The following is a 27,657-nucleotide window of genomic DNA, read 5'->3' on the forward strand; positions in this document are numbered from 1 at the left end:
GATAAAATTGATACAATGTTCTAGGTGCTTCATAAAATGCATTGGTGATGAAAGAATAATTGCATATAATACATACTGTACTGAATTATCTGTCAGGGAGCACAAAAGTTTTTTTAAAACAATATTGAACATTCACCTCTTACATTGACATTTTTTTTTTATTCCCCTTCTCCCACCTGCCCCTTTCCCTCAGAAGGCACTGGTAGTTCAGAAAGAATCTCAAGCAGCAGAAAACCAATATCAGCCTAAAGATGAGCTGTTAACATCTAATAAGCAGGTGAAGCAGGTTTAGTACTATTGAGATAGTATTAGTTTTCCCATGCTTAAAGTTTTGGTGCTTTAGAGCATACAGAGGTCTGCAAGCTGTTTCCTTATGACCTGCTCTGTAAAAGAAGATTTTTCCATAAAACAGGTCTTCATACTGGTCTTGCAGCTTAAGGTTAGAGGAAAAAACAAATTAAGGTTCACTCGGTCAGATGTTGGGTTAGGCTTTTCTTTATGAGATTGGAAAAAAGATTACAAATGAAACAACATATAAATAGAATCCTAATCTACATTTAACAAGCGGATGCCTTCCTGCAAAATGGCATAATGCTCAATATTCTTTTGGTTTTGTGATATTTCATACATGGCAAAAACTGTCATTACTATATCAACTCAATAAAGCTTAGATTGTTAGTAAAGAACAGTACCACAGAGGACACATTTGTTGCTAAGACCAAATAATGCCTTTTGCCCTTGCCCTATGTTGTCAGTTTCTGGCATTCTGGTATTTCAAGGCTGTAATCAGATACTTAATTAAAACCCTAACCTGGTTACTTCTGCAGCTTCAATGTAAATAATTACTTTGCCTTAAAGTTATTATATATGCTTATTGTAAAGCAGAATAACACTATTATGTTTACAGTGGTCTAATGAGAAGGAAAACTGGGAATGGAATATGTTTCCACTAGGCAGTGTTATGTACAGAGATACAGATAGCCTTGGCCTAAGCTTATAATAAATGAAATGAACACAAGGTTGGATAAGCTACATGTGGAGACAGGTAGAGGTGTTGAAAGAAGGAGATAAAGGGACCAAAATGGAAAAAGGATGAGACACACACCTGTGGGATGCTTGTTAATGGCCAATATTTGTGAGTATGCTGTTTCAATGTCTAGTCATCATAAGGCAGAGGTGTAGTGCAAATGAGAAACCTGAATATCTAAGGGCTTGCTTCAGCTGCTTCTCCAGCCTCTCCCACTGACTGTAGTTTGGCGCTGATACTGCCTCTTCAAGCTGCATGAAGAAAGGGACAGAGAGAGGTAGGCATGTGCCTAGAATTCCAGAGCATTAGCAACCAACTTTCCTTATAAATTTTGGGATAGCCAAGAACCAAAGATGCACACAGCTTACCCTGAAGAGCTAAGGGGCAGGGGAGCTCAAGGATTAAGTCACAGGGAGACGACAAAAACTGCCCATCAGTCCTGGCACTGCATTCTGCAATGGGGCTACAGTGGACATGAAGTGCAGCTCTAAGTGACCTGGTGATGCTGGCCTGAGCAGTTCCAGTTGGCAGGCATTCTTCTACAGCTAAGGGTTCCTATTTCCTAGCAACTTTTGTGGTAGCAAAATTATTTTGGTTACACAGGTTAGGATTCTTCTGTTGAAGAAACTGGATGAAAATGAAATGATATTACTTTTTATAAATTCTGCTAAAATAGAAAAAAATACTGTGTTTTGAATTTTTCCTTACAATATTTGTCTGCCTATAGGTCAGAAATGTTGCTTATCCTTCAGTGACTGACATGTCATATGCCATCTGTACTTGGCTATAATGTTTTATAGAATTAATAATGATGTTTGCAGGTAGTTTTAAGAGTATACTCTGCAACATCAGTTATCTGTTGGTTACTAAACTAAATGTGCTAAATAATGTGTAAACAATACACAGTACAATGTCACTGATGGTAATTTTTATAATATTAAAGAATATAGCAAGATTATTAGTTCTAAATGCTATGCTATTTGCCAACAGAATAGTTTCCCAGTTATTTAAAGAGTACTGTGGCATTGTGATGGTGTTTTTCAGACAGTATTGTTTTGGGCAGTATGCCACTTCTGTAATGAGCTGGTGGTATGATTGCTACACCGCCCATTAGTTGTGTTCAGTGATCTTAGAACACAAAGTTGTATGCAAGATTGGCACCCAAAAAGAGAACATATGTTTGGTTCTATTTAACACAAGTACTACTAATTTAAATACATTATTTAATTTGAAAGTGCATGCTTTCACTTCTACACATGGGAAAAATAATGGAGACAAAATTATAGAAAAAGAAAGTGAAATGGTTTTAAGAAGCCATATGTATTAGCTAAATGTTCTATTGCATCCTTCACAGAACTACTTGTAGACAGAGTAATGGCAATGTACTGTATATCAGTACTTCTATAGAACATAATTCATTGGCATGCTTTTGTGACATATTAGTTTTGAAGTCATTTTGCTTTGCTTAGTGGGCTGCAGGGCCCATGCCCCATGCAATTTCAAGGTAAGTTGATTGATTGTGCAGATGAACTTACAACTTTTATTATACATAAAGCAGTCAGATGAAAAAATGCAGATATTTGCTTTAATTATTGTAATTCTGTGTTACATCTGTAATAATTACATAAATATTTTTGATTAAAAAGTTGTGTGTTCAATGATATTTGTACAAAGAAAATGAAATAAAATACAAAATTATTTAAGTTTAAAATGTCGATCTAATAGTAAAATAGTAAGTGTGTGGCTCATGTTCTCTGATTTTAGGCTTAAAGGAACTCCCCTCTACTTAGTGTGGTCTCCATAATTCACTAGCAAGAGTGTGTTGAAGTGCTTCTTCATGATCTGTTTCACAAAAAAGATGAGATCAGAGAAATTTGGCTTATGATTTTAAAATAGTACCTGCTGTAACTTGAGTTTTGGAGGTTTTCATTAGCTATATTAGTGTCTAAGACATTGACAAATTTGTTGAATATCTTCTATTACTTTGGATATCACTTACATGTACATGGCATTTTTTTCAAATTAATGGAGTATTTGGGGTGTTCCAAAAGCTGGTAACGGCAATGTATCCAATCAGATTACTTTTTTTCCTTAAATTGGACGAGAGATCATGACAGAAACATTTACCTGACATTCAAAGGAAAAAATCAATCTTATATTTGGCTCATTTTAACAATACATTTTCAGCTTGACATATTACTTTCAAACTTTTCTGTATTCCTTACTTTTGGTAGCCCATTTTCTGTGTGTAAAATTTTGGTTGACTTCCAGTTTCTCTGGAAAACATCAAATATCTGACTTTGGTCCTTCATATTTTTTCATGTATGTGCTGATATAAACAGTGGTGTTGATTTAAAAAATAAGCTAACAATATATGAAACCATTTTAATTTTGAATAAGCCTTTTCAGAAGGTAGTGACTCACTTAGTATCTTCTACATTTCTCAGTATCTTTTACTTGATGACTAATATACATGTTTATGAACTATAAACTTCCATGTTTTTTTCATGCAGTGATTTCTTCTAAGATTTAGATACTACTGAAGTTATCAGTAGATATAGACATTGTGACCAGTTATATTCTGTGATAAATAAAGCATGTGAGTGGACGAAGAGGAGTAAAATCCTATGCTTTTGTCATTCATTTAACCAGATGTGTGATGGAAAATCTTAATTAGAAAGTCATTTGGTCACAACAATTGTATTCTTTGGGTTCCTATAAACTAAGCTAGCCAGCCTTACAGAATTAATTACAGTGGTGTATCAAGAAGCAAATAAGTAGACTTAACTTGTCATATTGAGAAAGCAAATTTTTTCAAGGCAAAGCACTTTAAAATTAACTTTCCCCACTGTTACTCTGTTTCTGTCCATCATTGTTATGGTATAATTATACTGCTTTATTTTGTTGAACCTGCTTTGTTGTTTTTATTGATGACACTGCTAGTCTGTCTTAGGAAGATGCTTGACAGTTTGCAAAAAACAATTGTGGAATGGTTGAGGTTGGGTGAGACCTCTGGATGTCATCACAGTATGGAAAAAGCAACACAAGGGTATAGATTCTGAAGATGAGTTTTATGATACAGATGCAGACACTTTGGCAGCAATGATGACTTCAGTAGTTCCATTTTCTTGCTCTTTGCTTTTGCTCCTGGATTACAGTGAGCTGCCCCTGACACAATTTCTGTGGGGACACTACAAATGGAATCCGAGTTCTAGATTAATTTCTGCCTTCCTTCCACACTTTTTTTTTTTTTACTATGTTTTTCAACATGAGTCATTTTTCTGATCTATTTTGCAGTTTTGCACAACGAAGTAGCTGGTGCTCTAATAAACAGGAATGAGCATGTGTAGGTGGAAACAGTAGGAATTCCTCACACCTGTGTTCCTGCTAAAGTTCCTGTATTTAATAAGCTTGAAGAAACTTTTCTAAAACTGTCATGCTTTATATTATGTGTGTCTGTTTGAATTTGCTTAAAAATGTAATACAAATTTTAGATGTGTTCATGTTCATTAAACATTTCTAAGTTAAATAGTTCTGAATAGTAATACTATGATTTTGATGCTTTTTTGGTTATTCTCTTTGTAATATATTGAAATACACTCATTTTATACACTATTCAGAAATGCAGTTTAAGTAGGGCACATTGAAAATTCTATCACACTCTTCTGCTTATTCTATATTCTGAACAGTTGTGGGTGCTGCTGCGATCTGTATAGTGGCAGCAGTTGTAAACTACTCTAGTTGAATTGTGTTTTCTGATGGTCAGAGTTGCTTGTGTGCCATTGCTCCTTGTTCTACTCCACAGTAGGTGTGAAAATACCCACCTAATTTACCGGTTTTTAACACTGGGCTTATCTCCTATTTATTAACATTTTAGGCTCCGTCCTTGGATGTGCTACAGGTGGAAGGAAAAGCAATTTCAAAAACTAAACCAGATGAAGTTCAGAAAGAGCTGCAAGAGGAACATGACTTGCAACAATCTTTGTCTCCTCAGGCTTCAAATGTCAAGTAATTTTTTAATCTTATTTCATTATTATAAGAAAAATACTGAAAATATATTAAATTGTTAGTGCAAACAGATAAGTTTGGAGAAGAAATAATGCCGCTCCTCCCAAATTTGGATCTGAACAGTAGCAATTTCTGATTTAAATTATCAAGTTTAGTTTGGTATTTCTAGTTTTAATCTGCTATTTACCTCCTTGGAATGGTTCTGATTTATGGTTTTTAACATCCAGAGGGCCTATTCAGTCCTGCTGTATGCAGATGAAACTTCTTTTGACTGCGGCAGAAACTGAAGTTGCTTATGCGGGGGTTGAATTTGTCCGTACAATTCCAAGCATAATCTAATCAAAATAATTAAAAACAAACAATGGAAAATACCACAAATTTAATATAAGCAATGCCAGCTGTAAGTCATCATCTTTAAATAGAGAAGATGTATTAAAAATTCATTAACTTGAATTTGTATTACAGTCAGTGCTTGTCTGAAATTCAGGAGATTTTACATGGAGAGCTGTAATTTAAGGACAACTGCTTATTACCTTGCTCTTGTCATAGGTTGTATCTGTCATTCTGTAGTAGGAGTGGAGATTACAAAAGTAGTACAGACCGTGTCCTAATTTAACTGATCCTGTCCAACCCATGTCAAGTGAGACTATTCAGTTTTATGGTCTTCACTGCTAATAAGAGCTTTATAGATAGCTTTGTTTAGATGTACCATAGGTTACTTCTTCACTTCTCTATGGAGAAAAAAAAATGGGAAAAAAAAGAGTAGCTTTAATTATTAGCTTTTGTTGTTCTTAGGGTCCTGAAAGGTCTATTGGATACAGAAGAGAGCCTTTTTATGGCAGGCCTAAAGTTTGTAAATGGATAATACTTTCAATTAAGTAGCTGAGAATAGTCATGGGAAAAGAATGCTTAAGTTTATAAAACAGTCAAATCGGCATTTAAGTGACCCTTTGCATGCCATTGCTTATCTGCATTGCTTAAAGATCATTTGGTTAGCAAGATTATATATTAAAACAAATAGTGTCAACAGACAATGAGTGTTTTACCTTCAATAAATACTTACTGTCAGATTATCAATGGTGCAGAAACTGCACGATTTTCTAAAAAACCTTATTTAGTGCATTAAGTGAAGGTAATGTAGGCCACACACATAGTATTGTTTTTTCATGTCCCCTTTTTCCAAAGAATGATAAATAGTCTGTTTTAGGAGAGTGTGTGCTGTAAAAACATTCACCTTTACCTGCAGCATGCTCCAAATATTTCAGTTTACATTGATAAAGCATTCAGTTAGTTCATTCAATGAAATAATAAACTTCTATAGTACAGTAATGATAATGCAATTAAAATAACATTCAAATTGTTTTTATTTGTTTAAATTAAATGACAAAAAACTTAGAGAAAGTTCCTAGAAAATGTTGAAATTATTTTGCCTGTCATTGTTTCTGTTTGCCATCTTTTTTTTTTTTTTTTTTGTGTGTGTGTGGTAATTGCATTTCAGAGAAAGTAAACTGTGTTAGAGTATCCTGAGGTAAACTACTATAAACATTTATGAAGATTATATACTCTCTATTGAGTAAAAAAAGCAGTGTGAAATAGTTCTAATTTTAATTTAATGTGATTTATTTATAAAAGCACTGGCCACTGATTTTGCACTCCAGAAGTTACTTATTTCCATTTATGCTATAAATATATTCAATTAGTTAAAAAAAAATAAATATCAGCCTTTGCTTTAAACGGAGTGCTCTAAGCATGCCTTAAATCCTAATCAGTCTCTTGCATTGTGTGATTGTGTTGCTTTTCAAACTAGATATTTCATTTTTATGTTTAACTTCCACATTTTATTTCATAACCTTGACTCTGTTTTCATTCAGGCAAAAATGCCACTGATCTCAGACTTTGATTTTAAGATCTGCTGAAACTATCTTGTTGAAGCATAAAGTAACGAGCCTTTTTTCTATATATTAAAGTTGTATGCCTTGGAAAAAAATATTTTAAAGACTTTTAATTAAAAGACTTAATGAACCTCCTTCCTGTTGCGTTGTCATGTGCCTATAAACTTAGGGACTCAAACTATGTTAATGTAACTGAGGTATAACTGGTATATACTTGTTGGGATAATTTCTTGATTGTGAGTCAAATTTGTGTTATTATACTGATTTTTTTGTTTGTTTTTTCTTTGCATATGTGATTTTTTCTTTTACTTTTTTTGCTGTAATTTTTCAAAAAACATAAGAAAATATAAAATATTATTTTTGTAACTTTAGTATGTATTGCATGATAAATTAATCATGTGGTTTTTCCTTATTTTATTTTGTAATTCTTGCTGATTGCCCCTTTATAATATCTGTTTATAACATAAGGCATAGTTCTCAGTAAAAGAAAAAACCAAATTGTTGAAAGTGTCTCAGGAGAACCTCAGAAAAATAGTTAAGCCAGTGTAATTTCAAAGTGGAGTTTTACCCATTTGCATTTGGGATTTTCTCTTAAAATATGAAGGCACTTATGAACTTTAATTAAAATAGCTTATATTTGGGGAACCATTTCTGAGATTTTTCCATCTCAGACATTTTCGATATACTGCTCTTCACGTTGTAACCTTCTGCATGTTAGACATTTATTAACTTTGTAGAGTTCATACAGTAGCTGGAGATTGTTTTCAGAATTTGATCCATGGCCTGTGGAAGTCAATCGACTTTCATCACCTTCAGTACAACTCTAGATTGGAGGGGTAAATGGTAGAATTTTTTAGTTATTAACTTTACAAAGATAGTCAAAGACCCAGTGTTTCCTCCAAAATCAACACTGAATTCAAAAGCTAGGAAGAAGTTCAAATGATAGCATATCATAAAACTAATTCAGAGTTTTTAGGGTATTTACAAGGTATCCTGTCATGGGGGAGAATTTACAGATGAATGTATATGTAACATTTTAACAACATTTATCTACATACCCAAATTATGCTGTAAATCTCCATTACCTGGCTTACATTTTTGGTGCAGCAAGTGAAAGAAGGCTCTACTTAAGTTGGGAAAGTAAAATTGTGACTACTGCACTTCTTTTTTGCTTTAAAATTATTACCAATATTTTAGCTTTTACCCATTATTCTTTTCTAAATAATGTTCTCTACTTTTAGTAGAAATTACCAGGCACTTCATGCCAGGTATTTGTGTTAACAGTTTATATCCTATGGTCTGATGTATGTCATGATGTAGTATTTGATAAACTATGTACTTTAGTATATAAAGAATGGATATTAAGATTCTCATTTCCCTGTTTTCCTTTCTAGAGGTAAACATTATCCAGGCATTCATCATCTATGTACTGCTTTTCCTAGTTTTATATTGCCTTCTTATTTACAGCTGGTTTCTAGAGTTTATCATACTTTAGACAAAAGAGGTCACAATGTCTTATTTACAACAGAGGACATGGACAATAAGGAGGAAGAACCAACCAATGTGTTCCAAATATGTTTATTTGTAAGAGCAAGCTGAAAGGAAAAGGTATGAACTTAATTATTTTCAGAGTTACTATGTTTTAATTAATTTTATAAGTTAAAGGATTATATGTTGAGAAATAACTTTAATGGTGTTTCAGTATTTAGTAGTTTCAAGGAAGTGGCAAAGAAAAAGATCTGAAAAAATCGCCTTATTTGGTAGATGTGTTTTAAGATAATTAGAACAAGGGTACTAAAAGGTTTCTCTCTTGCTTAGGATATAAAATGTATTGCTTGTTTTTAAAAATAAACTGCATTTTGTAGACATGTTTTCAGTTATATGTCACAATTTAGGTTCTGGATATATGAATTTTTATACTTCATTCTACTTGCATGAGAGGTCCCATTGAAATAACAAGAAATACTGAGCAAATAAGAGTAGGCTTTCTGTGAATGCAGGATCCTGCAATAGTAAAATATTTAAAGAGCACACCCACTGTACCTCAGTCCTGATTCTACAAGCGCTTAGGAACAAGCATAACTAAGTAACTGAGTGTGGTTCTGTTGAGCTCAACACATGCACAAAGTTAAGCACATGCAGAACTGGGACCTAGATGAATTTGTAGTCAAAAGTATTCATTGCATATGTAAAAGGTAGTCATGTGATAACTGCAGGATCCTGCATCTTTAATGGATGAGGAGCTGAAGTAGAACAAGATGCATAATAGTTAATTTTTCTGAGGTTGATGCAACAAGTAAAAAGAGATCTGTCAAAAAATGTGTTCTATAAGATGTAGTGAGGAAATACAAATGGATTTTGGAATAAGCCTACTCTGTTCTATCATGTTATTATATTACAGATTTTTATATTTGAAAGTGAATTCCTAAATCTTTGGGTTTTTAAATTTGTTTTCTTTGGGTGTGTTTTGCATATGAATGAACATGAAGCATATTCTTTTTTTGTTGCTTATTACTTTGGTTAAATTTTTGCTTTTTTGGGCTTTTCTAGTTTGTATAGTAACATCGAAAAGTTCAGAATTGGAGCTGTAATACTCTCAAGGTTTTCCTGATGTTTTTTCAGAACTGGCAGTTTGCTACTTGTAGTTTCTGTGTATCACCAGCTCCAGAAATATAAAATTATTGCCCATAAAGTCTGTAGTGATCTAAAGAATGGTGGAGTGGTAAATAAGGATAAGGCTATGTCAGTTTTACAGGGCAATTTGTGTAGCTTGTTAACTTGGGCTCACTTGAAAAACATGCGTTTTAGTGCAGCCAAATGCAAGGTCATAAGGATAAGAATAGGGAATTAGGGTCATCCTTTGTAGAAGGGGAGATTGTATCCTGAAAAGCAGTAACTCTGAAAGGAGCTTTACAGTCTTGAAAGATAAGCAACAGAAGATGTCTGTGTAATGCTCTCTGAACTTTAAATTAAATGTTTACCTTAAAATAAAGGAGGCGAGACATTAGCAATAATATAGAAAAAAAAGTTTTGGGATTAGAAATATTATATGGAGCTTTTCTGTTCCAGGTTAGTGCTCTAACAACTGAGATAGTCATGTTGCCGCTTGTTCTCTCTCTTGGCTGCATGACTTTTGCATTCTTTTCTGCTCAACAGCACAACTTCCTGTACCCAGAATGGTCAAATAATCTAATGGTAAGTGAAGTCTGAATCCTCAGATAAGGAACAAATTCTCATTTCCTGGCTCTGTACTTCAGTAATGAATTATCATAAAGAGGTGGAAATCACCACTCTGCTTTTCTTCCTGTCTTAAAAAAAAAAACAACCCAACAACCCCCCTCCACTTGCCCTTCCTTGAAAGAATGGAAGTATCCACACTTAGAAGAGGGCTCCATGTTCTGGATTTGAAATGAAGGGAAATTTCTGCCTGCAGCCCCTAAAAATCTACTTTCCAGAGCGGGCAGCAGATTTCCTCTCTGCTAAATCTGTGATTCTTGTTCCATGTGAAAGTTTGTAGAAATATTGTGCACTTAATGCACTTAACAGAGTGTTCCAAATACCATTCTAGGGGAGCAAGCAGAAGTGTTGATTCCTGTATGCAGTCTCTCTTTTTCTTGAATACCAGTTGTGTATTAAGTCTTTTTAGAAGATTATGATGTTGGCTTTACACAAGAGATATAGAGTTGGTTTGAATGTTATACCTGCAGCATGCAGTTTCTCATGCAAGAAAATTTGCCAAATGAAAACATAACAGACCAAGTAGTTGATGTTTCAGTATAGACAAATTGAGAGTAGCTATACGAATGAAAGTAGCAGCTTCTGAAATTATGCATTACTTACTGACTTTAAATCATAACTGGATTTCTTTCTGAGGTATATATCCTGAGTTTCACCCAGCAAATTGTGAGCTTAATGCAGGAAAACTGATAAAATTTTATTATCTGTCGTATTTAGAAGGTCAGGTTGGGTTATCATGAGGCTTCTCCCTGACCTTAAAATATGAATCCATAAATTGCTTTATGAACGTTTTTAGTAATTGATTTCTTTTGATGTAGTCAAGATTACCCTGACCATCAAGGATGACATCATTTCAGGGTACAGGATTAGGTCCTGATGTTTTATTTTGTTTTTTGGGAGCTTCTGCTGTTGTCAGGAGTTTGGGTTACATATGAATATCATTCATGGCCCTTACTGGAGTGTTTGCTTTTGATTCAGCAGCATTTTCTGTCTGTTGAACAGATGCAGACAGAGCATATAAGGACTCAATAAGAATAAGGACACTGATCAGCATTGTAAGCAGGGGTTTCATCATACCAGTAACCCAGCTGTTAATTGTTTTGTAGGTGATGGTGGAAGAGGATTTAAGGAAATTCTGAGAGAATAAATTGATGGCTGTAGTGAGCTTTTCTCAGGTGTGTGAGGTAGCATGAAAGTGGGTAAAAAGACATTCCAAAAGGAAAAAACCCCAAGCTTAGGAAGTCAATGACAGAGTCAGAAGTCACAAAAATAGAAGTTAGTGCTTTACTGATCTAGAGATGACAAAAGAAGGAAAGGCTGTGAAGGCTTTGAAAGCAGAAGAGCATCTTGTATTTGAATGAGCTTCTCTTTTTCTGTTACTTCAAAGAATGGGATAACGTTCAAAGCAAGCAACTACGATCTTTGCAGTAGCGCTTCAAATGAATGTGAACAGAATAAAGTGATGCTTGGCCAAGCTAAAGAAATGGACACTGCAGCAAGTAAGATACAAAACTAGATACCAGACTTTAGTTTTGTAGAGAGATTAGAAAAATAATTTTAGAATATTGTGAATGATGGGATGCTAGCCATAGTGATGAAGAAAGTAAGTAGTGGGGAGGCTATGAAGGTTGAAAAGGGAAAGGCTCATAAGATCCTTATCTTTCAGCCTTGCTGAGCTAGCACTGACAGCTTGACATCCCTAAGAGGAAGGTCATCTGATATTTTTGTTGGTGCAGAACAGAGTGATGAATCGTGCTGTGATTCATTGCCATGGAGAGGAAACCTGTACGTGGTCTTTGACTAGTACATTACTAGAAACAGAGCAGAGAAAGAAAAGAAGAGAGCAGAGGACAGAATACCTTTAAATACCTGGGAAACTGAGGGAGCAGGACTAGGAGAGATGAATTTTAGAAGGTATGGGAGGATGGGATTTGAAGAGGAGAACAGTTTGGTTTTCAAGAAGTAGCCAACAGGCTGAGGAAATTGAGAGTGAGTCTGAGCTTTATGAATCAGTAGAAATTTTTTGGAAGAAATTTTTACATTGAGAGCTACATTCCCCAGAGATAAAAGAGAATTAAAGTTTAAAAGGAAGCCCATACCAAAATTCCTTGCTGAATTTGTTTAATCCTCAAAATCGAGAAAACGAAATTCTTTGGAGCACTGCCATCTAGTGGCATCATCTATCATCATCGTCTGTTTTTAAAACCGGTTGCCTTATGTGAGCCTTGAAGGTCAAAGGTATAATTTACCTGACACTAATTTAGGCCCATTTAAGCTGTTCACATTTCATTACTGACCAGTTCCCCCCATTTAGATAATATCACAAATGCAAATGATCTATATGGGGGTAAGCATGATTCCTGGGTAGTGGACGTTAAAATTCAAAGACTTTGTCAACTGTTTAAATAGTGACAGATTTTTTTTTTTTTTTTGGTACTAGTTCTGAGTTCTTCTGTGAAAGAATCTTGTTTGACTGTAACAAAGTCCAAAGAAGCCTGTAGTGGTCTGATTTTATGGTAGATCACATCAAGAAAGCAATAATTTTCTTGCTTTAAAGTCTTGTCTTCGCTATGAAAAATATCCACAGGCTTAAAAATATGTCTAACTTTTCATTCATATTTTCGCTCATGTCTTATGGACCAGGGTATATCAGTTTATCAAGATGTAAACTTCCCAAGGTCAGCTGCAACTCTCTCCTGGGATTGACTGTTTATTTCATCAAGTAGGAAAGTTGCCTTGCTTTTGCCCTCCTGTTTGATCTTGGCATACTCTGCAGGCATCAGTTGTCTAAGAGTTAAAAAAGTGACTTTTTTATCCATGAGGACAAGTATTAACCTAAATGTATTTTAATGAAGATTACATATGGATAGTCAAACCTGTTCATGGCAGATACCCTACAAAAATTTTAATGGGATTTTTAGCTTCATGTTATGTTTGTTAAGATTCCTTCCTGCAGGAATGCCTGCATCTCCCTGAGACATTCTGATTTACAGTTACCAGCAGATGGAAACAGAATATTATCAGATCAGTATTATTATTGTTTGGAGCTTGCTCCATGTTGATTCTCTCTTCCAGAAATGAGAAGTCTGAATGTTGTTTTGCATTAATACACAGTTAATTACTTAATATAAAACTCCTGGAATTGAAAACAATTTACGATGAAAGTGCCCTAAAAGAGGGATCGCTCTTTTTACATTGTTCATGTCAAACATTTTTAACAGCCAAATGCTAAGGAATATTTTGATTGTTTTATACTTTTTTGTATCTTGTGCAATTTCATTTGACATTTCTTTTATGCAGACATCCATCTTAAAGAGTCAGAACCACCCGTGGTGGGTTGACCCTGGCTGGATGCCACGTGCCCACCAAAGCTGCTCTGCCACTCCCCTCCTCAGCTGGACAAGGGAGAGAAAATATAATGAATGGCCTGAGGGTTGAGATAAAGGTAGGGAGAGATCATTCACTAATTACCGTCACTGGGGAAACCAGACTTGACTTAAGGGGAAACAAAAAATGATTACCAATCAAATCAGAGTAGGATAATAAAAAAAAAAATCTTAAAAGCACCTTACCCCCACCCCTCCCTTCTTCCTGGGCTTAACCTCACTCCCGAATTCTCTAACTCCTCCCCACCAGAGGGTGAGGGGAATGGGGGTCCCGGTCATTTCATCACACCTTACATCTGCTAGTCCTTCCTCCTCAGTGGGAGGGCTCCTCACATTCTTCCCCTGTTCCAGCGTGGGGTCCCTGCCATGGGAGATAGTTGTCCACAAACTTCTCTGATGCGAGTTCTTCCCACAGGCTGCAGTTCTTCACAAACTGCTCCCGCATGGGTCCCTTCCACAGGGTACAGTCCTTCAGGAACAGACTGTTCCAGCCTGGGGCCCCCACACAGAGTCATGAGTCCTGCCATCAAACCTGTTCCAGCCTGGGCTCCTCTCTCCATGGGGCCACAGGTCTGGCCAGAAGCCTGCTCCAGTGCGGGCTTCCCACAGAGTCACAGCCTCCTTTGGGTGTATCCACCTGCTCTGGTGTGGGGTCCTCCAGAGGCTGCAGGTGGGTATCTGCTCCACTGTGGGCATTCATTGGGCTGCAGGGGCACAGTCTTCCTCACCATGGTCTTCACCATGGCCTGCAGGGGAATCTTTGCTCCTGCACCTGGAGCACCTTCCCCCCCTCCTTCTCCACGGACCTTGGTGTCTGCAGAGTTGTTACTCTCTCTGTCTCACTCCTCGATTTGGCTGCGGTTGTGCAGGTTTTTCCCCCTGCCTTCTTAAATGTGTTATCACAGAGGTGCTGCTGCTGTTGCTGATGGGCTTGGGCTTGGCCAGCAGTGTGTCTGTCTTGGAGCTGGCTGGCACAGGCTGTGTTGGACATAGGGGAAGCTTCTAGCTACTTATCTCAGAGGCCAGCCTTGAAGCCCCCACTACCAAAACCTTGCCACGCAAACTCAATACACCACTAGATACTTAAAGAAAAACTTAGAAGGCCAAACACTTGTCAAAAGTCATTAGTTCTTGTTTTTCTTCTCTTGACATTTCTCTTGTCTTTTGTCAAAGCTTCCACCTGAAGAAAGCAAATTCCAGAAAGTGTTCAAGAACTACTCCCAGATCTATCATCTTTCTCTCTGTTTAAGAACTACAACTTCTGGGCTAGTGCTACATTTTATGAATTCCTTTTTAACGTCCAAATGTACTTCAGAAGGCATTTCGTTTGCTAAATCAAATGTCTGGTTCTCAGTTATGTTGAGGCTCCTCACTTCACACAGTATTCTGGTAAGTTAAATAGGTCTTAAAATGGAAATACATTGCAATTACCATGAATGAGAATCAAGTCCACTATAGTAGATATACTTTTGACAGTGAAATTGCAAGTAACAGAAGTTACATACTTTAATTCCAGGAATGCACAAAGAAACTTCATTAATTTCGTGTACAAAAAAGCTACCCCAAGCCTCACTAATACCAGTAGATGTCAGTGTTGGCATATGCCAATGTGCCAATGTGTTGCAAAAAGACAAGTGTTCTATGTAATGTACGTTTTAATTTACATACATATATGGATACTTGAATACATGAAATTGAGTGCTTTTCCTTGTTCTTTTGTATGCATGTTACATATTTCACCATTCATTGCATTCTGTGCTTGTAATTGCTAGTACAGTAAGGACTGTATAAGTGAAAAATTAGGTAATTATTGCACTATAAAACAAGGTACAGGAAGAAAAAATAGAAATTTAATTTCTACTCTCTGTTAAATAAAAAATATTCATTAAAATTTTATAAATCCTGTAAAATATCTGTGTAATTGATAAATGTTAATAGTCATTGCTACTAATCTCTAAAATAGTTTTACCAGCTTGGTAGCAGTAATAGATCCTTTAAAGCTGAATTTCCCTTTAAAGGTGCCAGGAACAAAGGAAATAGAGGTAGATCAGTTATTGCAAGATTTTTTTTATATATATACATACACACACGCATATGCATATATAAATATACTTATGAGTTACCGTGTTGTGTAAAGTGTTCACTGGTTTTGGAAACTGAAACTGTAGACAGATAGGAAATTAGGGTGTATAATTACTTCAAAATACAACTTTTTCTTTTTGTGCAACATTTGCCATAGGTTGATTTATTTTAAAAAAGGGCAAACAAAAAATAGTCTGAATCCAATTCCCAAGTAATCACATAAGGTGCTGTTCAAAACCAGCCAGATATTCTTGCTGAAATCGGTTCTCCTTGGCATTTAAGTATATCTAACTGTAAGCCCAGCACTTGACTGGTGTATTTGCTATGTATGAAGTTACGCATGTAATGCATTTCATAGTAATTTAGAGCTTAGTGTTATATTTTTCTTGTGACTTCTATAACATATGCCATGGATGTGATCATGAAATTAATCTTAAAATTATTGGGATGTGACTACAAAAATTATGAATATGACACCAGATTTCCATCGTATATTAAGTCATTTCAGTCTTTAGTTTAGAAAACCAAAAAAATTATTCATCATTTATTTCTTATTTGATTTAAATTTTATGTAATTTTCTTTGTTTGTAACAACCAAGCTATTTCTGACACATAATCAGAGTAATTTATTAATCTCTTATATTGCTACAGAATTTTTTATGAAGGAGTTCCAATTTCACAGTAATTCTAGAATAATTGGACAGATGGGATTCACTTTCTTCCCCCTCATACATCAAAACATCCAACTGAATGCCAAAAAATAGCTGAACATTGTCTTAAAAAGCCACAGCTGCAACTGTTAGGAGGGAAGGTAAGAAGTACTTTTAATAAATGAGTGCTGTATATGCACAGTCCTACAAACAAAGACACAAAATCCAGGGGGGAAAAACGTGGTGTTTTTTTTTTTAATGTGTCATGCAACAAAAAGCCAGAACACCTTGGAAATAAAGTTCTGCTGATTCTTCAACATTTGACAATATGCAATATAAAAATGTATATGGAGTTTTTTCATCAGTTGGGGAGTGTTGTTCTGAAACCTTATGTCTCAGTTCTTAATTCCTTCTCTGAAATAATAAAGTATGCTAATATGCAGATTAATAACAAAAAAAACCACTAAAGAGCAAACCAGGTAGTTCATTCAGGCTGTGGAGCCCTATGTCTCTCAGGATTTCATTGTATTTTATGGGATTGTTTTTGACAAAATCATGTTTAGCAGAAAGCAGCATTTTATCACCTAATAGTTCAGATTCAGTACAGACATTTATCAACCGGGTTTATGTTAATTGACAACTGAATTGTGTTGGTTTTGAAGGTTTCCATTTATCCAGAGGCTTTAAAAATGTTTTGGGCTCCAGCTCCACCAAAATTTTCTGCTCCAATTTGTTCATTAAAAGAAATTTTATTTCCTACATATGAGGTACATATTTTAAATGTATTTTTAGTGTTCCCATCTTTTGCAGAAATATACATCTTCTGACACTATATTTGTTAACTGTAATAGGTGTATTTTGTATTGCTACCTTATTAACACTTCTGTATATTGTAAGCACAGTACATATGTCATTGTACAGTTTGTAATACTATGTATTGAATAGTATTGCTTAATTTTCTACAATACTAAAGTTTCTGGTAGTAGGTATTCTTAATTACCATCTGTTATTACACTATCTTGATTAATGTGTTTACATTTATGCTGAAAGCTACTTTTGCATAGTTTTTCTTCTGATATGCTATGCTGGCATTGATTTCTATTAAAATGTAATACAATATTTCTTATATTTAACAAAGTCCATTTTAGAAAATGTCAATGTTTTTCTTTTTGAAGTGTTTTGTGTATAAATTCTCCACTGTGATTATTGTGAGAGATGAGCTGTTCATGCAAAAGGGCATGTCTATTGTATGCCCATATTTGTAACACTCTGCACGTTCATACGGCAAAGGTTACAGAGAAATTAGCATTTCATGACCAGTTCACACTCCTGTGCAAGAGATAAAGCACAGTTATGCATGGATTAATTCATAGCAGGAATAAATCGGACATAGTTTCCCATCTCCTAGCCTTACTATGACCAAATTGAGGGTTGTGGTCTTCTTACTACGTGGACTACTGTGACCTGACATAAATTACCAAAGCTAAAGGTAAAAACTTTAGAGAATCAGTTAGCAATAATCAGTTTCCTCAGTTTGTACCCTGTAATTCTTGGTCATATTAAAAAACATGTTCCATCAGAAGCCTAGGAAAATTGGCTTCTGTGGTGTTGGTCTTGATCATCATAAATCTTTAGCTCAAATACCTTATAGGCTTTACTTATTTATCTGTTACTATGTTTTCTGTATGACCAAAATAATGGTATTGCACATATTCAAATATGAAAACATTAATATTTCAGAGCAATGTTATTGAAGATATATTTGAAGAATTTTTCAGTGATCATGAAGAGTTAGAAGCTGAGCAAGATGATCATGATTTCTATGGTTACGGACTGGTGTGTATTACGGTACAATTTTTTTAAAAAATGTAACACTAAAATTTAAGATTAGCAAAAGAATTCATGGTCTGAAGACTTAGTCATAAGACAAAATATTTCTATGTAGTTGACTTCTAGAAACAATTTTATGTTAGTTATTTGTTGTTCTTTTTATTGGAAAATGCTAAATCTCACTGTTCTGAAACCAGAGACTGCTTGGAAAGAGACATTGCATATTTTAAAGATGCTTCTTATTTTGCATTATTATAGCACTATAAATATAAATCAAATAGGCTTTGATTAATATGGCATATCTTAATGGAGTGGCTTACTGGATGTTTCACTATGCCTAGACATCTAAAAAAACTGCGAGTTGAAGCAGAACAGAGGAAAGGAGATGTTTCTAGTGTGTGAGTATTTTAATCCAGAATTTCTCTGAATGTAATTTTAAAGGATAGGCAAAAAATTCTGTGCAAGTGATTTGCAAGTGAAATGTTGAAGTGTGGTTCTAAGCTTCAGATACAGAGTGTGTCTTTCCAGATACAGAATCTCGACTACCTAAAACACTGTTGATCTAGTTCATGGAGGCAATGTAGGAAGCGAGAGCTGCAGGCTCCACAGAGAACCTGAAGTACCTAATGATGGTGGTGTTATATGTGTTTACATAAGGTTAGCTATTTCAAGTGAATAGATCTGAGAGGTGGAAGTGGGTAAAAGCTTACCCAAATCCCATGGGAAGTAAGCTGGAGATCTTACCGGAGAATCTGAGGTTCAACTGAATGTTCTCATAGCTAAAACACGGCTGAAACCTTGGAACCAACTGGGTGATGTTGTTGAGACCTCAGCTGGAACCAAGGAAAATTAATGCATGAGTGGATGTATTTGCAGCCAGAAAAGGGCAAACTGAGGCTAGCATATTATTACTGCAGCTGAGCTCACAGGTATAATTTAGTGCTTGGAGGCACTGTTTTATATTAAAATTTAGGGCTCTGTCTGCAAATTTGGACTATTAATGCAGTTAAGATCTGCTTGATAATGTGTTTCCTATTTGAAGGTGAAACATGCTGGGAAAGACACGCTTGCTTTTGTCCTTGAAAGAAGCTTTTTTTATAGTGACTGGCTATCGGAGAATATGTCATTCAAGAGTGTGTGACTTGTAGATGACATAGATGTGGAACAAAAAGGTAAATCTGGTTATGATAAAGGAACTTGCTGGTTTGAATGTTTCTTGCAGGAGCTGGCTAGAAATAATGAGGACAATCTTTAGTATGCAAAAAGGAGGGATTCTGTGATCAGCTTTGCACATCTACATCCTCTGGTATCAGCAGCTTAAAATAGTGTTTGGCTGAAAACTATTTGGAATTTTGTATCATGTTTGACTTCAGGCACAGAGAGGTTGTGGCTGTATATATAACTACAAACTGATTTGGAATTGTCCAGCAGAGAGGAAAAGTGCTGATAGTCCTTTGCCTATAGGTTGACTGGGCCCTTAGATATAATAATTGGAAGTAATAAAGTCTGCAGTTACTAAATATTGTATTTTATTCCATGTTTAATTGTGGACCTCCTGGGGATGTCTTTTACTGAAAAAGCAAATTGTTATTATGGTACAAGTAGGTCTGTTAACAAAAACAATTAAAACCAGATGAAGCACATATGGGTTCTCAGGAATAAGTAATATTCTCATTGGAAATTTTGGTTGTGGTGGTGTTATGTGACCATTTTTTTTGTCTGGGATTCCCAAGATACAAATGTTTGTGTGACTAATGCCATTGAATGCGCAGCGACTATGACAATTTTAGGAAACGCCTGGGTTAAAACATGTTCATTAGAAAGACTCTGATACATGCAGTAAATTCACTAGGTGATCAACAGTATGGCATATTCAGTGTGTTCTGAGACTGGAGCATGTACAGTACATACGCAGGTGTCACTGTGCTTGCTCTTTAGCATTAATCTATATGAGTATGTTGAATGTGTCTTGGGTTTTTAGACATCTGGCAATGGAATGGGCATAAGACATCCAGATATCCAGACAAAATGCAGTCCTTCACTCTGCAAAAGTGAGGTGTTTGTTTTTTTTTTGGTGAAAATGCAGATTTCTTTGGGCATTAGCTCTAGGTTTGGCAGTCTCTGCTTTTAAAAGCAGAATGTATCTGAAAGCTCTGCTCATGTTAGGCTCAGAATAATTCGGACTTATTTTGCTTTTTATTTTATCTATAGACAAAAAGTTTACTGAAAAGACGCCAATCCTTGCCTGATTTTTGTGTCAGTGGGAGCTCACAGGTATTTTATATTTACTAGTATTTGTTCCTGAACTCTCATTTTGTGGAAGAAATTCTTCCACTGAACTGAATTGAAGTTAATATTTTCCTATCAGATGCAAAAGTGAGGGTCTCAAAGGTCTTTTTCAAATGCACTGGTTACATTAAATAGGAGAACATAGCTTTGCAATGAGAACCCCTGTTAACTTTACAGGTATTTGGATGGAGATAAGTGTGTAGAGATAGGTCTGTGGTCTAGATAACCTGAAATGAGTGGAACAAGGTATCTGAGCAAAGATTTGCAGTACCAGGTCCTTGGATTTCAGACATATCAGGGCATCAATGTTGTCAAGTTTCCAGTCTGTGAAATGCTATGTACTTTTGTGGCTATTTAAATTGTTAGCCGTTTCACAAAAAAACCCCATAAACCAGCAATAAGCTGCAAAATTCACAATTGTGCAAAGATTATTTTGATAGCATTATACAAGTAATATTTTATTAACAAATTTGATTTTGAGTAAGAATTTGAGGACTATGCATTTATTTAAAACTTCTGTATAGTCCATAAAGACCTGCTAAAAACGTTGTGACCATGTTATTTTAGACAGGCATGAAGCGTGGCAGCAGTTTGTATACAATGATAAATAAAATAAACATTGATGCTTGATTTTTAAAATACTAGCTTCATGTTCAAATAGAAGTAGTCTTGTTGAATTCAGCTAACAATCCTTTAGTAAAACTGTGAGTACTTCATTAAAAGTTACCAAATAACAATTCGGTTTTCATGCAAGTTGCAGTCAAACTATTTGATTTGGTGCTAAATGACAGCTGATAATAGATACATGTTGTGATAAATGATAGCTTTGCATTGAGTTTCATCTTTTTAATAAATCAGTATGAATCTTAGTTTTTTTAAAAAATACAGAATTACCTAAAGAAAAACATCATACTTGTGACACTGAGATTTTTTTTAATCTTTTCAAAACTTCACAGGTTATAATGAATTACCACAAATGAAAAAAAGAAAGATATTTATTTACTTCAATGGAGTGCTTTAAAGTATTATTAAAACAAACTAAAGGCTGCTGCAGTGTCTTGCTAAAAAAGATACTAATTAATTCTTAGCAGATGTCTGTAACCAAGCATTGAAAAAGTACTTCTTTGAGTCTAACTAGAAATCATTCAATGCTTCATTTATTTTATTTATTACTAATAAGTGTTTCCCCCTGTAAATTTCAGGCAGTGAACATGAAATTGCATTTTAATTTCCTTGATAAAGATATGTTATGTCTAGCATTATAGTGCAAGTTAGTGAACTGGAATTAACAAAAAGCCAGAGAAGCAATACATTATTATTGCAAATAATGCTTGCTTAATAATTAATAACAATTAAACACCAGAGGATAAAGTTACTTTTTTGGATTTGATTTTGTCAGGTGATCCAGGGATGGGGCACAAAGTATGAGTGTGCATAATTCTATTCAGATATTAACTGTGTTTCCATATAATACAATTGTACTTCCAAACGTTTTACAGAGTCCTCATGTCTTTTCTTCTGAGTTCATGAATATACCTCAGTTCATCTTTTTGTAAATGTCACCACCAGTGGCATACATTTTTGATTTTAAAATTTAACTTGCCTACAAGGACTGGGGGTATTTAATTAAAAATTCTTGTGATACTTTTTCAAGAAGATTGATTTTAGCTCTTCATGAGCTTCAAATAACTTTGAATTAATGTTTCAGAACTCTTTGCTTTGACACATATCCTAAGGTATGCAGATCTTTTTTTCCCATTAAACACTGTAATTTTTTTTCAACGGTGTAGTCCCCATGTCACTTTTTTTTCTTCACATTTTTATAGAAAATAAAATCCAATCCATTAAAACTAAGGAAATGCGATATATAAATCTTATTTCAAATGAACATCTAAATAAATTAAGTTTCCTTCTTTTATCAGACAAGTTTGATTAAAAGATCAGTCTCAGCTCTGGAGATGACTGCTTTCAAAGATGAAACTATGTTAAATATGTCAGCTAATTTCAAAACCAGCATGAAGGTTATGAAGCAACGGATAGCTGAGCCAGAGGTTGAGCCAGAGACTGGGAAAAGATCCCCTACCAAAAGTCTGTTGAACCACATCTGTGGTGATTCTCAGTCAATGCAGACAGACATACCAGTAGAAAAAACACCTACTTTGACTGGACAAGAGGACAGTGAGAATGACATTGTTCTTGTGGAGCAACCACAAAAGGCTGGGGTTAAATACACTGTTTTCCCAAGAAGAAAAGAAAGAAATCAAAGAAAATAATAAACCCTAGAAAATTAGATGTGATTAAGAAATTAAGTCAACCCCCAAAGATTCTTAAAAGTTTTTTTTTTTATTAATGTGTATTGCCTTTTTAAAGAATGTATTTTCATTTGTAATTGTTATCTAATTACAGGTTTTGTCTTTTTAATATTTAATATTCCCCTGCAATTAAATAATCATAGTTTAGTTGTTTAGGAATAATATATGTAATTTTAATGCAAAGAAAAAACCCCTTGGGATACCTTGCTGCTTGGGTATCTTTAGAACGTTTAACATTTACTGCACTTTAAATTGAAATGGTGGTGCTTTGTGCAACAACGGAAGTTTTATCTAAGGATAAATGCATGATTAAAATCATCAAAGCTCTTCTGAAAGACAAGGGGGAAATTCTAAGATCTTAGTAAACCGACTGGACTAACCACCTTTGTACCATGAACTTCACAGATTACATCAAACAAGTAAGTTTCCTTTTTACCTTTTGTTTTCATGTATCACTCTAAATACTTTCCCAGTATTTATTATTTAAGCACTTCAGATATAGGGTGCCTTAGCAAATATTCAAGTATTTAAAAAAAAAAAAAAGGAGAGAGAAAAGAAATTAATGTTCTTGCTAGTTTTTTTTGATATTTCTTAAACACTTATGCTTAAAGTGTGACCTGCAAAAAGATTCCAAATGTTGTTTATTTTTGTGTACAGTCATATGCATCCACACTGTACTTACACTGATGTTCAGACCTGGTCCTTAAGGCCAGTTTTCCATTCAGCTTCTTCTTTTTCTACTTTTAGGCACCTTTCAGTAGGTTTATTCTTAAGAAAATCAAAGATACTTAAGTGGTGTGATATACTGGTATAGTGAGCTGTGACTAAGGGAGAAGGTGGCCTTTTTCCAAAGTCTTGTTTTAGACAGGGTGCTTGCTGTATGTTCTTTGCTGTCTAAGACTTTCATATCAGTTTTGCTAAACCAAGGGAATTTCATCTTCATCTTTGTACAATTTTGCATGCCATTCATGCATGGACCTGCTACATTTTTTATTTAATTTCCCTTTTTTTTCCTAGTAGGATCCTTATGTATAAGATATTATAAATATTAGATACATAGTGTTATAAATATGTATGTATAAAATATTTTCTCTGTATTCCCTTCTGTGTTAGCAAGGCTAGTATTGTTTGTGATAAAGATTAAGTGTTTCTTTTAAAGACTTCTGTTTCTTTCACCATGATGTCTCAAAGCAGATGTTGATATTGAATATTTGTGAAGGTTCTCACCTTGGAAGCTATGCATTTTCCCAGATGATCATGTTGGAAATGTCCTTGTAAATTCAGGTGTTTTTTTTCACCTCTGGGTGGTGCTTCTTACAGTCTCATGACCTTTTCCTACTATCATTGGGTTCTGTCATTGATATATTTATCCATCCAGGATTTATCATCATTTGACAAGGCTGGTAATTGTCCACTCTGAAATATTGTCCTTTCTTAGGTTTAGCACTGTCCTTGTAAACCCAAGTTAGAAGCTTTTGGAGGAAATAAGCATGTAACTGCAAGTAAGTGCTGAACATTCAGGGGACATGAATAATCTGGAACAATTCTGCTTACATGCAGCTTCAATAATATATTTTGATAAATGGCTGAGAAGTTAAGAAATTATCGTTAACAAGAGAGCTAACAATAATTGTTTGTATAGTTGTTGACTGGCAGATTGCAATTTGTTATCGTTAATATATCTGGGAATATTTAGTTAATTTGAATATATTTTTTCCTTAGGTCTGAGTCTCTGGGAAGGCTCCCTATTCATGATAAATTCAGTATCAAGGTGTCTTCAGCAATCAAAAAATATCAGAGCCCCAGCATCCCTTGTTTGTTAGATTTTGAGAAGTTTGCAAAAGTGAGAGGTGGAATTCCAAAAGAAACTTCTGCTTGCCTGTGTGTCAATGGAGTATGGAACTCCTGGTTTGATGAAACTTTCCCTCCTTGTGGGACTGCTTCTGAGGAGAAGGATGCTGAGTTACTAAAAGGAACTGAGATGACAGAGTCTCAAGAAGCAAAATTAGAACTAGTTGACTCAATACAGCCTGTTCTTGAAGGTGCAACAGTTAGTTCTGAAGATTTAGAAGAAGTAGTAAGACTACTGACTATGTTAATAGAAAAGGAGGAGCACCCTTCAACTTTTCACTACTGTAGGCATGGAACAATACAAAGAAAGTTAGGCAAGTTAAAGTCAGCTATAGATGACTTGGAAAAAGTAAGTCTAATGTTAAATTTTACTTCTATCAAGCACCTTCTTTTTTTTTAACTGAGTATCTGAGTTCTTCAACAGGTGAGCTAGAAGCAGGAGAACTGATAACTAGCTGAATGCTGCCACCTTTTACCTTTGTATGACAGCATGATCTAAGTTTTGTCCCACAGCAATGAAGATGCAGGCTCTTAATAAACTGTGTTTGTTTAGTGTTCTCAGGGGACCATAGTGTTTCTTTGGAGACCTTGCTCAGGACACAACACTCCTAAAGGGAGTTGGAGATAGGACAGACACAATGAACAGAAAGTCTTTTGATTCAGTTTTTGCTGCTGGCAAAGCTAACAAATACATTTTTAATTTCTGCAGAAGTATAGTAAGCAAATACATTGAAAAGTCATGTATTCCTATAATTAAACTATCATTTGACACTAAGATTTTATACAATAATACTCGTGTTTTCCTGTGTGCTTTATAGTGCTACAAACTTGCCATTACTTCTGTCCAAGACCCTGCACAACTAGAAAGAAACAAGAAAAACAGAATAAAAACATTGCTGAAAAAACAGAAATGAAAAGCATATTTTTAAAGTCTATAATTTAACTGTGGAAGCTGTGAAAGCTTTCAAAGGCGTTCTTTAAGCAATGGTATAATTCTGCATGTTAGTGAAACCTGGGTGGAGAGGTCATGTGTTGTACTTTCAGTATGGTATTTTCATTGTCATTTAACATCTGTATTACACACAGCTAGTCATAACCGGGTTGGGACCTGAAAGTACTTCATCCTGTATATATCATCGTACAGCAAAAGATATCATCCCCTCTTGAAGCAACACCTTGGCTCTTAACACAGTACTTGCTGTTTGGAGAAGCAATCTTCAGCAGCTGCTTTGGGGTTCATGATCCTGGTACTGGAGTGCTTAATAATGCAAGATTGAACCAGATATTTTTTATTGATATTGCTCTGTGGGAGTAGAACACGTTCAATCTGTCAGTGTCCCTGAAAACAATCTTAACAGGCACCTTTAAATAATATAAATAGCGTTTCTTTTGCTAAAATGCAAAGCTGAGGCAGTTGGAATACTTGGAAAAGTGCAGAGGAATGAAACAATGAAGTACAAAACAGCTTGGCTTCATGTTGGTTTCTGCATTCCTTTCAGCTAACAGCCTCAAGCCACAATAATTTTTAAGGAGGCTCACAGTGTGTCCTGCAGTGAGAGCCAACCTTCAGATTTTACTGCATTTCTAGAGTTTGCCTTTCCCAAAATACATATTGTCTTAGGGTGAAATTTCATTTTATAACACCATTTCTGTTAATGCTTCTCTTGGGGAAAAACCTATATATTTTTAAATTTTTTAATGGGACACAGGTACCTATTTTATGCACCTGCAATCTGTACATATTACCTTCCAAACTTCATAAATTATCTAACCAGAAAACTGACTACAGTCATAGAATAGTATGTAGAATAGTATTTCTAGAAGTATTCTGACTTCTAGAAATAGTTCAGATAACTATTTTAAAGAAATGATCAGATGTGGTAATAACCCAACTGAATAATGTTTTATGCTGAATATTCTGATAACTTTTACTCTGATTCTGCATATCTGTAAGTACATGATTTTTTAAAATAAACAAGTGACATTAGTCAAATTTCTCAGATTTTTATGTTAAATAAGAGGTTGCTAGTGTAGGAATTTTTATACTTTTTCTTTTAAATTGGATTTAACAAAATCTGATATTTCCTGTACAGAAACTGCTGCACCAGTAGACTATGGAACTTGGAGAGAGTTCCATTCAACTCTGTGATGCCCAAAGCTGGTACAGGATTCTATTATACTGAACTCAATTTATGCAAGTGCAGTCATCTGCCTGTATGCTATAGATTACTGGACTTTGTTTTTTCAAATTTGATTTATTAAATTCAGAAATAAAATTGAATGTTTATTCTATTTTTCAACATTTTTTTTCTTGAATAATTGCTTCAAGTTTGCATGAGAAAAACCATGGAAGAACTTGATATTTAGTTGCCTCAAACTGTTAATATTATGAATAGTAGTCTATATGACTTCATTCTGTAGGTACAGTTTTCTAAGGGAAATTATATTTAAAGAGAAACTTTTGTCCTTATTAGGCTGTATTGAGGAAGAGCATATGCTAAGCAGCAACAGTATAGAAATGCAATACAAGACTTGGCAGCAGTGGTTCCTGTAGACCCTTCTTGTTGGTTAGTATTCTACTATAGAGGTTGCATACTATGACAGATTGATCCAAAAAGAGCTGTGCAGGACTTCAGTGTTTCTGGTATTGTTTGTTTCCTTTAATGGTGTATATGTTTATCATTAAAAAGAGTAATGACCATTCACCATCTGATAGTGACCAATTACTTTTCTGCAATATAATACTGATACTTCACGTTGCAAGTTTTTGTATTCAGTGTTTGGTAATAACTTGCTCCTTTTCATTTTTATTAAATTTGCTATTATACATTGACTCTTGCTGCTGTTGTTTTTTCTTCAGGTATTTTGCCTCTGCTTCCTAAGCTTTTCAGCCTTACTTTTTAACAATTCAAGTGGGTATAACTGAGAACTCTAAACATGTCTGGCACATGTTTCATGTCACGATTAACTGTTTCTGTTGCCATGTGGGCATTACATCCTGCAGATCCGCATTTACAGAAATTGTAATTGTGTCTCCAAATTGTGTTCATATTGGCAATTAAATTACTGTGTTTTTTCTTTATAAATTACAGA

General features: G+C 34.9%; 2 long non-coding RNA genes across 5 annotated transcripts; both read left to right on the forward strand.

Moving 5' to 3' along the window:
- The first annotated feature begins 4,918 nt into the window (after positions 1-4,918).
- Positions 4,919-22,445, forward strand: LOC114017274 (uncharacterized). Of its 3 annotated transcripts, none has more exons than XR_003562227.2 (8): positions 4,919-5,035; positions 8,456-8,535; positions 10,084-10,122; positions 13,465-13,609; positions 14,011-14,220; positions 14,801-14,939; positions 16,284-16,443; positions 17,691-22,445. It is a non-coding gene; the product is annotated as an uncharacterized LOC114017274 (long non-coding RNA). The 3 variants fall into 3 exon arrangements; XR_008733173.1 differs by lacking the exon at positions 14,011-14,220 and having other exon boundaries at positions 17,691-17,771; positions 18,454-22,445; XR_003562228.2 differs by lacking the exon at positions 14,011-14,220.
- A 15-nt stretch (positions 22,446-22,460) lies between these two features.
- On the forward strand, positions 22,461-27,267 carry LOC129736496 (uncharacterized). 2 transcript variants are annotated; one of them, XR_008733175.1, is made up of 3 exons: positions 22,461-23,997; positions 24,152-24,215; positions 24,436-27,267. It is a non-coding gene; the product is annotated as an uncharacterized LOC129736496 (long non-coding RNA). The 2 variants fall into 2 exon arrangements; XR_008733174.1 differs by having other exon boundaries at positions 22,461-24,215.
- Positions 27,268-27,657: the final 390 nt, after the last annotated feature.

This window comes from Falco cherrug, chromosome 7, assembly GCF_023634085.1.
Source record: "Falco cherrug isolate bFalChe1 chromosome 7, bFalChe1.pri, whole genome shotgun sequence".
NCBI lineage: Eukaryota > Metazoa > Chordata > Aves > Falconiformes > Falconidae > Falco > Falco cherrug.